Genomic DNA, 14673 nt, shown 5'->3' on the forward strand with positions numbered 1-14673 from the left:
GACCCTGAGTGATACCAAGAACACAGACAAAGAAAATCACAGGCAACCCCACATCTCCTTTAAACACTTGGTTTCAAGTTTCTGTCTTGCCAAGATTTTGATTAGACCTGTTAAACTTAAAAGAAAATAAACATGACTAGGTTGAGCTTCTCTTTCTTTCTGAGTTGCTGAAAGGAAAAAGAAGGGCAACTTATGTGAAAAGGGGATGAAAGGAACTTTAATCTGTATTTGGGAAAATAGGCTCTGAATAATAAAAAAATGAATATAGATATGCAAATAGGACTGAGAATTATTTTTATTATAAAATATTAATATTTAAGAATGTAAGAACATTTTATCCTGTAAAATAATCCTCCATTATTTTAAAATTTAAATATGTAGGTTATGTTAATTGTTGCTAATTCAATGTGATTCAACTTTGAGTCTCACAGCACCTTGCAAAAAACTTGATGAGCCCGGCCGGGCATGGCTCAGCGGTTGAGCATCGACCTAGGATCCAGGTGAGCGGGGTTCGATTCCCAGTCAGGGCACATGCCCAGGTTGCAGGCTCGATCAATGACTCTCTCATCATTGATGTTTCTCTCTCTCTCTCCCTTTCCTTTCCTCTCTCTGAAATCAATAAAGATATATTTAAAAAAAAAAAACACAAAAAAAACCTTGATGAATATTTAGCTCCAATTTACTGAGAAAGCTCTTTTCCCCCAGCACACCACATCCCCTGTGGTTTTATACAGCTTGATAAAATGTGGGTGAAGACCTCTCTAGTCACTTTTACTGGTAGTCATCCCTGTTTGCTTCTGAAATCAGTATCTTTATCCCTTGCTTGACACTTTTGCATACATTGTAACTTTGTAACATTTCTTAAGTCTTTCCCATAAATAATTATCTCATTTTTCTTGCATACATGCTATGTGTTCCCAAATGTATTTCAAGCTCTTCGTGATCAGAGATAGAGTCATGATATGCCTCAAAGCACACAGATCTCAGTGCCCTCTGAAGGATGGAACTATGTGTGTGTTACTATGTATGTGTGAGAGAGAGAGAGAGAGAGAGAGAGAGTGTGTGTGTGTGTGTGCGTGTGTGTGCGTCGGAGAAACTGTCTAGATGCACAAGGCCATTTACTCAGAGCCTCTAGAACAAGGTCAGCCTACCAAGACATCTTCAGTTAGTCTAGAACATTGACAATACTGAGCTAAGTAAAACAACTCTTGACTAACGCGGGACATAGACCTTAAACTTGCTGTTTCATTTTCTGCTTCTGTTGTGCCACTGCTAATATCATTTATCAGACCATGATACCAAGAAAAGTGGAATAAGGAAGGAATGCTCAGACGTCCCAGCCGTATCACATGGGCCACTTTCCACATGCTCCGGTGCCCGGTGGTGGGTGGGCAAGGCAGCTGAGGGAACCAAGGCCACATCGTGCACCTACCTTATCTTCTCTCACCACCCTCATCAATTTCTATACCAACAGGGTCACTGTATGCTTCTCACTAAAAGCACAGTTCAGGAAAAAAAACTGGAAATGTGGACATGGATTCATTCATTCGGTCATCAGTTATTCCTGCAGTCCTACTATGTCCCAGGCACTGTTCTAGAACTAGGACTGCAATGAAGAACAAAACAGGCAAGGGTCCTGCTCACATGGGCCTTCCATTCAAGTGAGGAGTGAAAGGCATGGCAGAGAGAACCATCAGAAGCACACAAGTGGACAAAGTCGTGTTTACTGCTGAAAAATGCTCCAAAGAAAATAAAACAGATTGATGTAACAGAGATAAAGGGCGTCGGGGGGTGTGCTAATTTCGGCAGGGTGGTCAAGTAAGACCTAGCTGTGAAATGGACATTTAGGCTGACACCAGGCCTTTGAGAAGGAAACAGCCCCCTGAGCTTCACAGTGCAGAGTCCTCACTGCTATAAAAAGAACAAGTGCATGACTGAGGCTGTGTTCAAAGAACAGAGAAAAGGCCTGTGTGGCTGGAGCGTGACGAGCAGTGGGCAGAGTGGTGCCGAGGAGGTAAAAAAAAAGACAAGCCAGAGCCTGCAAGGCTGTGTAACCTCAGAAATAATTTGGGAATTTATTCTAAGTATAACAGGAATCCAGTGGCAAGTCTAGCACAGATGTCACCACATACTCAGATCTAAAGTTTCAAAAGATCACCCAGGCTGCTATATGGAGGATGGCTTGGGGGGGAACAGGTCAAGTGTGGAAGCTGGGACCTGCTATCGCAGTGCTCAAGCTGGTTTGCATTCAAGTGACCTCTGAGATGAAGAAGAGGGGCTGATTTCAGGGTAAGTTTTGCAGGTGATGCTGAAAAACTAGAAGACAGGGAGAAAGTGGCAAAAAGAATCAAGAATAGTTTTGGGGGTTTGGACTGAGAAACTAGGTGGAGAGTTATGACAACTACTGAAACGGGGAACAACGGCCTTGGGAGAGGTAGAGGTGGAAAGAGTTCTATGGAGGAGACACATCGAGTTAGAGATGATTGTTATACTTCTGAGTGAAAATTTCAAGCAGTCGATGAAGATAGTTCAGAGACTAAAAGGCATGAATGGCTTCCGAGATCAGCATTTTAATCCTTGGAACAATAGCTATGGAGGGGATAGAAATAAACAACAATGTTGAGGAGCCATTAGAGCACTGGAGAGACACTTGTGTCCACCGCTGAATGTATTATAAGTGAAATCTTTGGCAATGGCTATAACCGGCCCCAAGAAAAGCTCTTTAGGAACATTAAAAGGGAGTGACTCATGTCACCTTTGATGTCCCACTTCTAAGTTATTCTGCTTTTCTGTAAAACTGCTCTACCTTCCCACTCTAGTTCCTTTGGGTTCCTGTAACTCTTTCAGGCCCATCATTTTTTAAAGCTATTCTGGGAAATTGCAATTATGTTTTCCATGGCTAATTCCTTAATGTTATCAACATTATACAGAGTTAAAGATTGTCTGTGATGGTGTTCGTAGATTGGGTTTCTTCTGTGGACTTCCAGGTTTTACATTTTAGGAGCTTTCAAATGCTTTTACAGGTCAAATACTAGAGCACAGCCTTAAGTCAATTTTATCACTTTTTAGCACAACATTTATACTATTCTGTTTGAACTGTGTCAAGGACCATATGATCTTTGGTACTTAAATTCTCAAAGCACATTGAAGTTCCTGATGTAACATTTTTATACATATTTTCTTTATTGGATGAATGGTTATTAGTATTCAGAAAAGTGAGTGGGTGATCAAACAAATTACAAAAAAAAAATTATATTAGTGTAAAACAATTTTCAATTGTTCAATTGTGCTTTTCTTAAAATAAGGTTTTAGTGTGCCAAACTATAGTCATTACAGTCTATAAAGTCAAGAATCTGTGAACTAGCTAGTAAATATTTACATCATGAGTGGGATAGACTTTAAAAGAGCCACAAGAATATAATGACTAAGTCTCTCTCTGTCTCTCTTTCTCTCTCTCTGACACACACACACACACACACACACTCACACACTCACACACATACACACCAAACCATAGATAGTAATTCTTCATAAATTTTAAGTCCAAAGGAATATATCTCATCAACAAGTAAGTATAGATTGCGATCAAAAATATCTTTTTAGGAAACTGTGGCCTTTAGCAATAGAAAATCTCTTATTTTTAATACTCAGAGCCACTTCCAAGTGAGTCCAAGGGAAATCCAATCCCAGGGAAGTCACCCGCTGTCTCAGCCTCATCACATAGAGGAACATGGGCTCTGCCTCTTGGGAGCTTGGGTATAATATGTAGTTCTTAAGGGCAAATACGGTGCACTTTTTTCTTAGCCTCTACCAGAACAGGCCTCCACTTGTCATTTCTTTCTCAGAGTCTGGTAACCAGTTCATAGAACAGAGGCATCTGCTCCCATTTAAAAAAAAAAAAAAAAAAAGTTACAGTGTATTAGATTCAGCTTTGGGGAAAAAGAAAAAAAAAGAACTTTAAATTTGGAGGAAAACCTTTGTTTAATCACATTAAGTTTGTGTCACACGCTGAAAAATGCCAGGAAATTCCAAGCTAAAGGCAGATACTTCATCTATAACTCATGCCATGGGGCTCGTTTTATTCTTTCACGTGTTTGCAAAGCGGGGATCAAGCATCAGAAAAACTGTGAGTTGTGTGTGTGTTGGTTTTTGTTTTGTTTTTATTTTTTGGTCTTGTCAGTGCGTGTCACAACCTTGGCATCGCTCCATTTTTTAATTTAATAAGAATCTGAGATTATACTGATGCTGTTCTCCTGTTTCTTGTTGGTGCTGAACAAGCACTTTTGGCGCTCTGCACTCAGATTACTGCCATGGTGCTCTGGGCCTTCGTGTGTTTGGCTATGAACTCGAGTGTCTTGACCCACCATCTATCTTTAAGGCCTGAGAAAGAAATGATTTTCACATTCCTGCTCTTAGCTCAGATATATAAATCTGTGATCTATGGCATGTCTGCAGCTCTGAAGTTAGCACGAAACTATGAAGAACAAAAGGAGCAGAGGGAATGGGGGAGGGGGGAAGAATAAACAACAAAGACCCACAAGCAGAATTGTATTAAGTTTCCTGCTCTGTGCCCAGCCATGGGTTCTGGATCTTATAAATGAGATGAAGAATGTATGTAACTCCACAAATATGTAACTCTGTCTCTTTTAAATGTGGAAAGTACTCATTTTTCAACCTGAGTGCCCTGGGTTTTTGTATTGCCTTTAGAGTTGTGGAGTACATAATAAGAATATAGAGCCTGCCACAGACAGAGCCATTCACCTTTTCAAAGATTTGAAAGCTTGACCACTCCAACTGTCTGGGAATAAAGGAGGGGAAAAATGAAACATAGCACTAGGCATCGCCTGGCGACATAATCGTGAATATGACTGTCAGTCATTGTAACAGAAGAACAAAGCATGTCGAGGAAGAGTAACAGGAATAGGGCTTTAGTAAGACAGAGAATTCTCTGTAATGGATTAAACTTTAGGGTCAGTTCTCCGTCAATTAGTAAGTATTTACTGAAGACCAACCAACTATATGCTTTGTCTACTATAAACATAAACAATGGGATCTGCTCTCAGTGAGCTTCCAATCCAGTTTCAGCAATGACAATATGAGATACAGGACAGAGGACAGGGCCCATGTAGCCACCAGGACTTAAAAATGCATGTGCAAGTATTGATCATGGTAACACTGCAAACACTCTTACAATGGGTAAATCTGAGCCTCAACAGTCACACACACGTGGGTCTGAATCTCACCTTCACTCCTCCTTTCTACAGTATTCACTGAGTCCCCATTCCGCATCAGCTTCCATGGTGGGCACCGGGGGTGCAGCTGCAAGAGTGACAGAGACAGAATCCCTTTTTCATGGAACTTACAGGGTAGACTCTGACGCCCACATTAGTAATCCTACAAACATAAAATCTCAAGTTGCTATCAACGCTGAGGGGGAAGTATAAGGAGAAGAGGAGAGTATAAGGAGATCCCAGCAGAATGGAGAGGGAGGGGAGGCCTCTCCAAGGCAGGAGCCGAAGAGGATATCATGAGGCCAGCCACATGAGCATGGAGCACAGGAGGCTCAGCGGCGGACACAGGCTTACGGCCCCCAACCCCCCGCAAAAAATGCGGCATCTGGGTCGAAATGATCTTGTCCATGAGTCAGCCTGCCTGAAGCTCATTCTTCTCATTAGCAGAGTTGACTATGGTAATACCTACCACGGATTTATATGAGAAAATCAGTAACAATTAACATCTTCCCAGAAACAGCAGAGCATCCTAGGAAAACTTACTGAGCCCTTATCAAAGGTTAGTCAAGTGCCTCCTGAGGAGCATCACAGACATGAGAGGAAAAAATACATAAAATATTGACAGTACCGTAGAAAGGAAACAAATCCTAAAAAGTACAGAGGAGACATGATATCTGCAGTGGGAGTTCTTTAGTGGTGGAGCCCCTAAGGGTGAACACTTTTTTTTAAGTTCATCAAAGTATTAGATTTATGAGGCATTATGTTCAGAAGTTCACATATCTAAATATACAAACTGATTTGTTTGTTTTGGATCATTGAGTGCTTGAGAGTGAATTATTCATTCAAGCACCAATAAATTAAAATTTTTCTATTTGGCAGTGGAGAAAATTTACTTAAGGAAATAAAAGAGATAATCCACCAAGTTTGGACTGGCTTACGCATTTTCTTAAAGCTGGCTCAAATCTCAAATCTCCAAAAGTAGAAGAAAGTTCAAGTTATTCATTAATGTGTGTCTTTCACTCTACTGATTTATAGTACATGTAAAAACAAATCTTGAGATTGGTTGAAACTCAAATATAAAAACAGCAAGAATTTACCTGCACATTACCTGACCCAATGGTGACGCCTTGATAGGAAAGAGAATCTGCTACAAGAATCAAATCCAACAGAATTTTCCTCTATCATGAAATAACTTTTAATAACAGTCAAAATGTCATTTCTGTATCTTTTGTTTCATGGCTTAAACATACTTTTTCTTTATGCTCTTGGTAACTTCAAACTTCTGAAAACAATTACAGTTTTGGCCCATTCTTATCTAGATTCAATAGGAAAATGCCATCCTATCAACCACTCCACGTGAAAAAGAGTAGCCCCCAAAAGGTGATAGGTAGCCTAAGACCCATTCAGATTCAAATTTTTTTAGAAGAAAAGCAAGACTTTATTTGACTCCCCTGTCCTAAAAAAAAATTTTTTTAAATGTGGTTATTAATTTCACTTATTGTTTTTTCACTATATTGTTCAAACATCTCTCCTCAAAAAATATGTTTTTGCAATTCTTTTTGTCTGCCTTCTTTGATAAACTTGATAGAAAGTAGAAGAATCCAGTGTGATCTCTCTGTTCACTTATGGAAACAGAGGTTGTGCACACACCTTGCAAATTTTACATCATAGAAAATATTTCCTGGTATTTGCAACAACCTATCCCTTTCAGGACTCTCAGGCTCTCTTTTTATGAGCACAGACAAATATATTTGTCCTCTATTATAACTCCCATGTTCAGGGAGGAAAACCCCCACAAAATCTAGTCCCCGATTGGCCCCATCTTTCTTAATCTGAGTAGTAGCATCATTAGAGTTGTTTTCACCCTTGCACTATCCATAGCTTAACAGGAAACTATATCTTTTCTCTTAAACTGGAGTTTATATAAAACATTTTTCACACATAATAGGCACGTGAAATAACAGTTTCCTTCCGTTCATCTTTTTCACATACCTTGCTGGACCTTTGATACAGTATTGCTATACTACTGATTTAAATCGTAGTTTAATAAAATCATCCATTATTTTCTTGTTTAAAAATCTCCTACTAAATACATTTCCTTGAATTTGATCTGTGGCTTTGATAATCTTCCATTTCATTTCTCTGTCATTCATCTTATATAAATCTAGTTTTCCCTATTGTTAGACAGACATGAGCAGAGCAAGAATAATGGTCCCGGTACAGGGACTCACCAGGGCAGAAAACCCCAGATGCTTAGCAAGAGGCCAAACTAGGAAAACAAGAACTTTGCCACCAGGGTAACCTACCCTCCCCTAACATATCTCTGGTCACTCAGTTTAAAGCCCCGGAGCATTTCCTCCCTAAAGATAACATCTAGGCCTCAGATGTATTTTAGCTCCAGGCCCAGAAAAGCAGCAAAACCAGACAAGTGGCCCCATGGCTGCCTCAGGACCAGCTACATTGATGAATGACCCCCTGCCCTGGCACCGACCAATCAGTGGACACCATGATCCAAAAGAGCGCACCTGGAAAGCTGATGAATATTCTAATGAGATTCCCACCTGCAAGAAAAAGATAAGTGCGCTGAGGACAAAGCACCCAGCGAGCCTCCCCACCAGTGGAACACACCAGCACCATCTCCACACCCTTCTTCCCTCTGAGGAGGCCCCACAAGACTTGGAACCAGGGGAGCACTGGGCAGCAGCAGCTCATCCCAGGCTTACCCCCGAACCTGTCTCCAAAGCCCCTTCTCTCTCTGACTCCTCAGTGACCCACAGCAGCCCAGGCTCTCCTGTTACTTCCCTGCACCTTCCTGTTTCACCATCCTAAGTATATTTTTGCTGCCATCATGGACCAATACACTTTTCTTCAGTGCTCTATAGCCCTTCCCTTTGGATATCCCCATTCCCCACCCTCTTTTTCTTAAATAAAGTCAATTTTTCTTTATTCACCATCTGAGATGGCTATTTAGCCTGCCCTGCCCGCGCACCACCGATGTTACTCTTTCACCTGTTTGCCTTCTGTTCTTCTCCTCTCTTCTATTTGCCCCAGCATTCCCTTGCTTTCTAGGTGCTACCAAAAGTTGTGCGCTGGGTGAGATTTCAAATTCAGTAACATACCCTCATCGATCAGCAAATGCCTGCTGCCCACAGCAGACTGCCTACTCTGTGCCAGGCACTCCACTAGATTCTGCTGGGTGTAAAACCATGCACACACATGAACTGTAACCTCAGGATCCAAAGTTTGCTTGGACACAAAGCTTGGACACAGAGCAACAAATAAACAATTTAGTCCTCAAGTCACACTAAGTAACGTGAAGAAAATTCAGAGGAAAATGAGGTAACTGAGGCTGGAACACAGGGAAGGCAAGGAAGGTTTCATGAGCTGAGCCAGATTTTGATATGTACAGAGGAAAATCATAATCAGCTTGGGGGGCAAATAGTGTTCTGTTCAATGGAATGCAAACAAAGCAAGAGGGTCTCAATGTGCATTGTGTTTGCGTCAGATTTGTGAGTCCTGGGGGAATCACTTTCTGATTATTAGGTAACAATGATTCTGCGCAGTTAGTTTTGTTGGAACAGTCGTTGGAACAGCAGGAGCTGAGCAAGAGCACAGCAACACTCACATAAATTTTCCATTCTTGCACACTTAACAGGTCTTTCAAAGCAGTCCACATTTGTGATCTTATTTGCTCTACAAAGTAGGTAGAAACCATGTATTTCATTTTAAAAATGAGAAAATTGAGTCTCAGTGTATGAAACTTATCTGGCACCTTCTGGTAGAATGATGATGAAAACATGGGCCTTTTGATCCTTAGCTCAGAGTCCTTCCCACCATAGCAAGTGCAATAAAAAAATTTCTCAGCTTCAGGAATTACACAGTAATGATTTTCCCTGGGTACATTCCACAAAAGTAAGGCTATGGAAAAGAATGAGTATATTTATGAGATCTATCTGTAAAATTTCTAATTACTGATTACAGGGGGGAAAAGCCAAACTCAGCTAAAAGCAAGACATATAATTCTTTTGGCTTGCATAAGAATTATTTCAACCATATACTTATCTAAGAATAGATTTTTTAATTAAGTTTTTTTAAAATTTCAAATGTCTAGCTTGTATGACCATCCATACACTACAAGGCCTGAAGATGAACAGAAATTGTTCTTAGTGCCTACCAAAAGCAGAGCTCAGGTTCAGCTTATGACCAGTGGGTTTTAAGATGCAATTCCACCTGAAGGCTGTCTGAATTCTTTACCTAGCCTTCAACTTTCCCAGTATGATTATTAAATAGATAGCATTTGTTAAATACACTAATACCTGTTTGCTCTATTCTTGGTTTGCTTACAATTCAAACATTTGAATTACCCACATATTTGAAAATACTAAGAACCTTGTCTACACAGAGAATCCTAAGCAGGTTTTTTTCTTTTATGGTCTAAAAAACACAATAAAACATCATGGAATGTGGGCAACCACGATTGCTTTTTCTTTTATTTATTCTTAACAATGCACACATACTGTAACATAGTGACCACTAATTAGGCCTTAACTTTGAGCCAGGAACTGTGCTAATATTAGAGATATCACCTCATCTAATGTTCTCAAGAGCACTATTAGGGAGCATCATTATCCACGTTTTATACTTGGAGAATTGATTTTGGCGGTAACCAAACACAGAAAGATCATTTACTGTGGTAATTCCATCATTGTAATACTTTTATAAAAAGGGAAATGTTAACGTAGCTGCTCTTATTGTTGCTTCTCTCTGTTACCCTAAAGAAAGCATTAAGTAGCTCCTTCACCCCTGCTAACAGAGGGATGTTGTGCTATAAATAAATCACAGCAGCAGATACTCAAATGGATGCACCGTTATTTTCATTGATTCCCCCTCTCCCCGTTAATCCCACTTACCTGGGGCTCCTGCTAGAAGCCATGGAGGCACCACGCAGCTGCCTGCGGTGTGGGTAACATTTTGCTGGAGATAATGTGCAGAAGATGAGACCAATTTGATTTTATTCCTCTAGATCCTTAACGGGGTAAATGCCCTTAACTCCTTGCAGCAGAAAGCGTTGAGAGCGCCCCCCCCCCCCCCCGCACCTCCATGCCGAGCCCTTCCTCCATTCCCCACCCTGAGACGTTCACTCCCTCAGGCGAGGGCATGAGAGCAAAGGGATCTACCAGCCTGTTGCATTTAATCCTTCCTCTTCCACAAACTGGGGAAATTTCACGGCCTCTGGCCAGCATTCGTTTGTCCATTCATTTAGTTGGCATATACTTATTGACTACCTGTTATTGGTGAACTAACAGGCATCTTGTTATCACTGGTGATACTGACTTGACTTAATATGTTCTCTTTCCCAGGACTGTTTGGATTTTAACAAGGGAAATGCCTGAATTCAAAGTAAGGAACATTAGGCATTAACAAATATACTAGAGGTTACACACTTGGACAGAAGCCCCCTCCGGCGGCCCTCGGGTCCTCCCTGGAAGCATTTACTCCGTCTGAAAGGGGCTCCAGTCCTGACCCACCTCAGCATCCATCGATACCTTCTCAAGGACGAATCCCTGCTTTGAGCACTGCTTCCCAGACCACAGAATGTGAGTGTATTTAGTTCTGCTGAATTTCAACATAAAAGGTATCTAATACTTGGGTATATTAAGGTGGGGTTTTTTTGATAACCAGGCAGTCTCAGAGACGGCTTTTGGGAGCATGTTTTCTCCATAGTGCTTTATTTACGCAGGAGTTTATGTGAACAGTTCTCTGGGTGCGGGGACAGAGATGGGGGATAGGTGTAAAATTAAGACAGTTCCTTCCTTCAAAGCAGTTCCTGGTGTTGAGGAGAGAGAGATATTAACACACGCTCACAATCACACACCCAAAGTGGCAAATAGAGGAGAGAATGAGGAATGATGTTGGGTGCAATTTGGAAATGGAAGGGTCCCACCACAAGGGTCAAAATGAAACCATTGGTGTCAGATTTGGAGTTACTGCTCTTCGCTCCTGTTTCCCAAGGTCAATATACCTATTTCCTTGCATCTCTATCATTTTACTATCAGCCACCTTCCTCCTAGCCTTCGTGACTGGCAGTACTACCTTCAAAGCAGAGGCCTTGCAAGGAGTCGTAAAAAGGTTTCTAAAAGCGAGGTCCTTGAACCACAAACCTGAGAGCCACCTAGGGCATCTGCAGATGCGCCTCCCTGCTGCTCCACTCGGAGCACACGGGTCACTGGGGCTCTAGGCCAGCGTTCCCCCGGGCTGGCCAGGCAAGCTGAGGACGGCCCAGGTCACCAAGGGCACCAAGAGGAACACCGACTCTAATCAATACTGTAACGTTCATCACAAATATTCTGTGATTCTAGGTTAAACATTTCTATTGTCCTGTGTATTTCTTGGGATGCTTTGTATTGTTTCTCTTGGGCTTTTTCTTCCATGGCCTAATTCTGTAAAGCTGCTATTCTTCCTCACTTAGGATTTCTCTTAACTTGCGAATATTAAAATAACAGAATGATATATTTTACTTTGGACATTTATACAACCTGATGTGTAACTGATCTAAGGAATAATGGGAGCACTAAACTCTCCTGCAAGCATTATTTCTGAGAAATTCATTTGGTTCAAACCCCAACTCATAAATTTTTAAATGTGGAACAGAGGAGGAGTTTATACTTACGGTCTATTTATTATTAACTCAACCCCGTGACTTGTACTTTACTTGCCCTTTATTCTTAAATATTGATCCCAAGCACATAGTTAATAAATAAGAGATGTTCTTAAAACAGGTATTTAAAACTGTCTAATTAGGATTAATTCTGTTCTTGTTCAGTTACAAGCCTGCACATTCTACCAGACAGGATATTCCATTTAAACAATTAAAGATTTTCTGAACAAGTGTTTATTAATTGAGCCATAGCATTACAGTGGAGCCCCTTTTTACTTCCTCTTGTCAAACCTATTGAGGATGCAATGCAGAGCTATTTGGCAGGTGGCCACACTGTAAAGCAGCAGGACGCATTTGGCAGATTTATGTTATAAGTTGCCAGACTTTTGCCATTTGGCTTGCTAGTATGTTTCTTTCTTTTTTTTCTGTCCTTCTTTTTCTCTTTCCTCCTATTTTTTTCTTTATACAAAAATATGGGTTGGGGGGGTGGGTTTCCTCAACAGAAATACAATTCACAAATATAATTCATGTTATGTTAATGATTAGTAATTAAATTGAAACAACTTTACAAAATATTTTGCAAACCACATGGAATTCTTTCAGGAGAATTTTCTCAAAATCACATAGGGTAATCTCTAATGGGAAGGTAGCTGGTACTGACCTACAAATGTTAATTATAAATGTCCATGTTCTAGGCACAAATACCATTTACCTCAAAAACATGTAAATTACAATTTACATGAAGGTAAATCATATAATATGTATCTAGGAAGCAGACTGATGTTTTTCCTTTAAAGAAATACAAGTGTAAGTGAGTTTGACCTTTTCAATCATTACCATATGTCTTGACTGAATATGGTTGTGTGTTGAATTCCCAAACTGATTTCTTAAGCTCTCTGTACCACATTTAAAAAAACAAAATAAAACAAAAACAAAGGTATGCCCTGAAACCTGAGCAAGAAGGGCCCCTTCCTGGGGCCTTGTATTTTAAAAGACTCTGCCTATTACAAACCAACAACGAAAAAATGCCTTAAATAAAATATGGCCCATAAATGTATAAAAAAGTACTCAGCTTCACTAACTATAAGGGAAATGCACATCAACACCACAGTGAGATGAGGTACGACCTCACACTTGTTAGAATGGCTATTCTCAATAAGACAAGAAATAACAAGTGTTGGAGAGAAAGTGGAGAAATTAGAACCCAAATTCAGTGATGGTGGAAATGAAAACTGGTACAGCTACTGTGGAAAACAGTATAGAGGCTCCTCAAAAGTTAAGAATAGATCTGCCTTATATGACCCAACAATTCCTCTTCTGGGTATCTACCCAAAAAATTGGAAAACATTTATTCATAAAGATATGTGCACCACTATGTTCATTGCAGGATAACTCATGGTGGCCAAGACATGGAAACAACCAAAATGTCCTTTGATGGATGACTGAATGAAGAAGATGAGGGACATATATACAATGGAGTACTACTCAGCCATGAGAAAGGATGAAGCACGACCATTTGTGACAACATGGATGGATGATGAGAGTATCATGCTAAGAAAAACAGGTCAGTCTGAAAAGAAGAAGAACCATATGATTTCAGCTGTATGTGGGATATAAAACAGAAAGCAGCAAATGAACAGACAAACTCAGAGACACAGACAGACAACATTATGTTGGTTATCAGATGGGAAGGGGGATGGGAGTGGTTGAAGAAGGTAAAGGGGGTCAAATATATGATGACAGAGGAGACTAGATTTGGGGTGGTGAGCACACAATGCAATATACAGATGATGTATTATAGAACTGTATACTTGAAACTTATATAATGGTATTAACCAATATCACCCCAATAAATTTAACTAAAAAAGAAAAAACATGGTACCAATGTCACTCAGATTGCAGAGCTCAGGTCTAGAACCTGAGCTACATCTGAAACCCTGAACATGTGCTTTCTTGACTAACACCATCCAAGCCACAGGGAAACACTTCATCACATCTTTCTCCCCATATCCTCAAAACAAAATGTCACAGGGCTCAAAAGCCTGTGAGTTGTACCATTCTCAACATTGGAGATGAACACTGCTTCAAAGTGCTGAGAAGATTTAGGAGACGAACATATTACATACGAAAAAAGACAAATGAACTTGCCAAATCCTTCCTCTCAGATAACATGAATGCAATACATTTTTGAATAATGAAATATGATTTCACAGCAGTGCTGACAGCATCCATTTTTATGCTTCTCTTTGGGTCCCAATTTGTAGCTCTGAAGGTCCTTGCAGATTAGGGTAGTATACACAAAAGTTACATGTAGCAACTAATAAACACTTTGCAATATTTCTTTCAAAATAAGTGCACATAATACAATAGCTTAAAAATTAAACCATGGAACAAAATCACAATGCATAGCAATGGCTGATCGAACTTATTCACTTATACATGTATGGCAAACACTCATGAACAGTAGACTCAAATTATCTTCAGTTTGCACAAACGCTATTCAAAATGTGAAATGAGCAGAGTTAGGGCTTAAGAATTATTTTCACAGAATTTATATCTAAAGGCCTCATCTCAACCTTGGTACCACTTTTAGAAATCTTGATATACAAAAGGTCATTAAACAGGTGAACAAAACATTTGTTGGCATATTTAAACTTCGTAGGAGACACTCCTTCCTACTATCATCTGTCTTAATTATGTGCAGTGGTCTTTTTCTCTACTGTCTTTTTGTGGCAGTTATATCACCCAAGGCACTAGGTTAATAAAAATGGAGACTTTACCGTC

Source organism: Miniopterus natalensis, chromosome 5, assembly GCF_054644295.1.
Source record: "Miniopterus natalensis isolate mMinNat1 chromosome 5, mMinNat1.hap1, whole genome shotgun sequence".
Lineage (NCBI taxonomy): Eukaryota > Metazoa > Chordata > Mammalia > Chiroptera > Miniopteridae > Miniopterus > Miniopterus natalensis.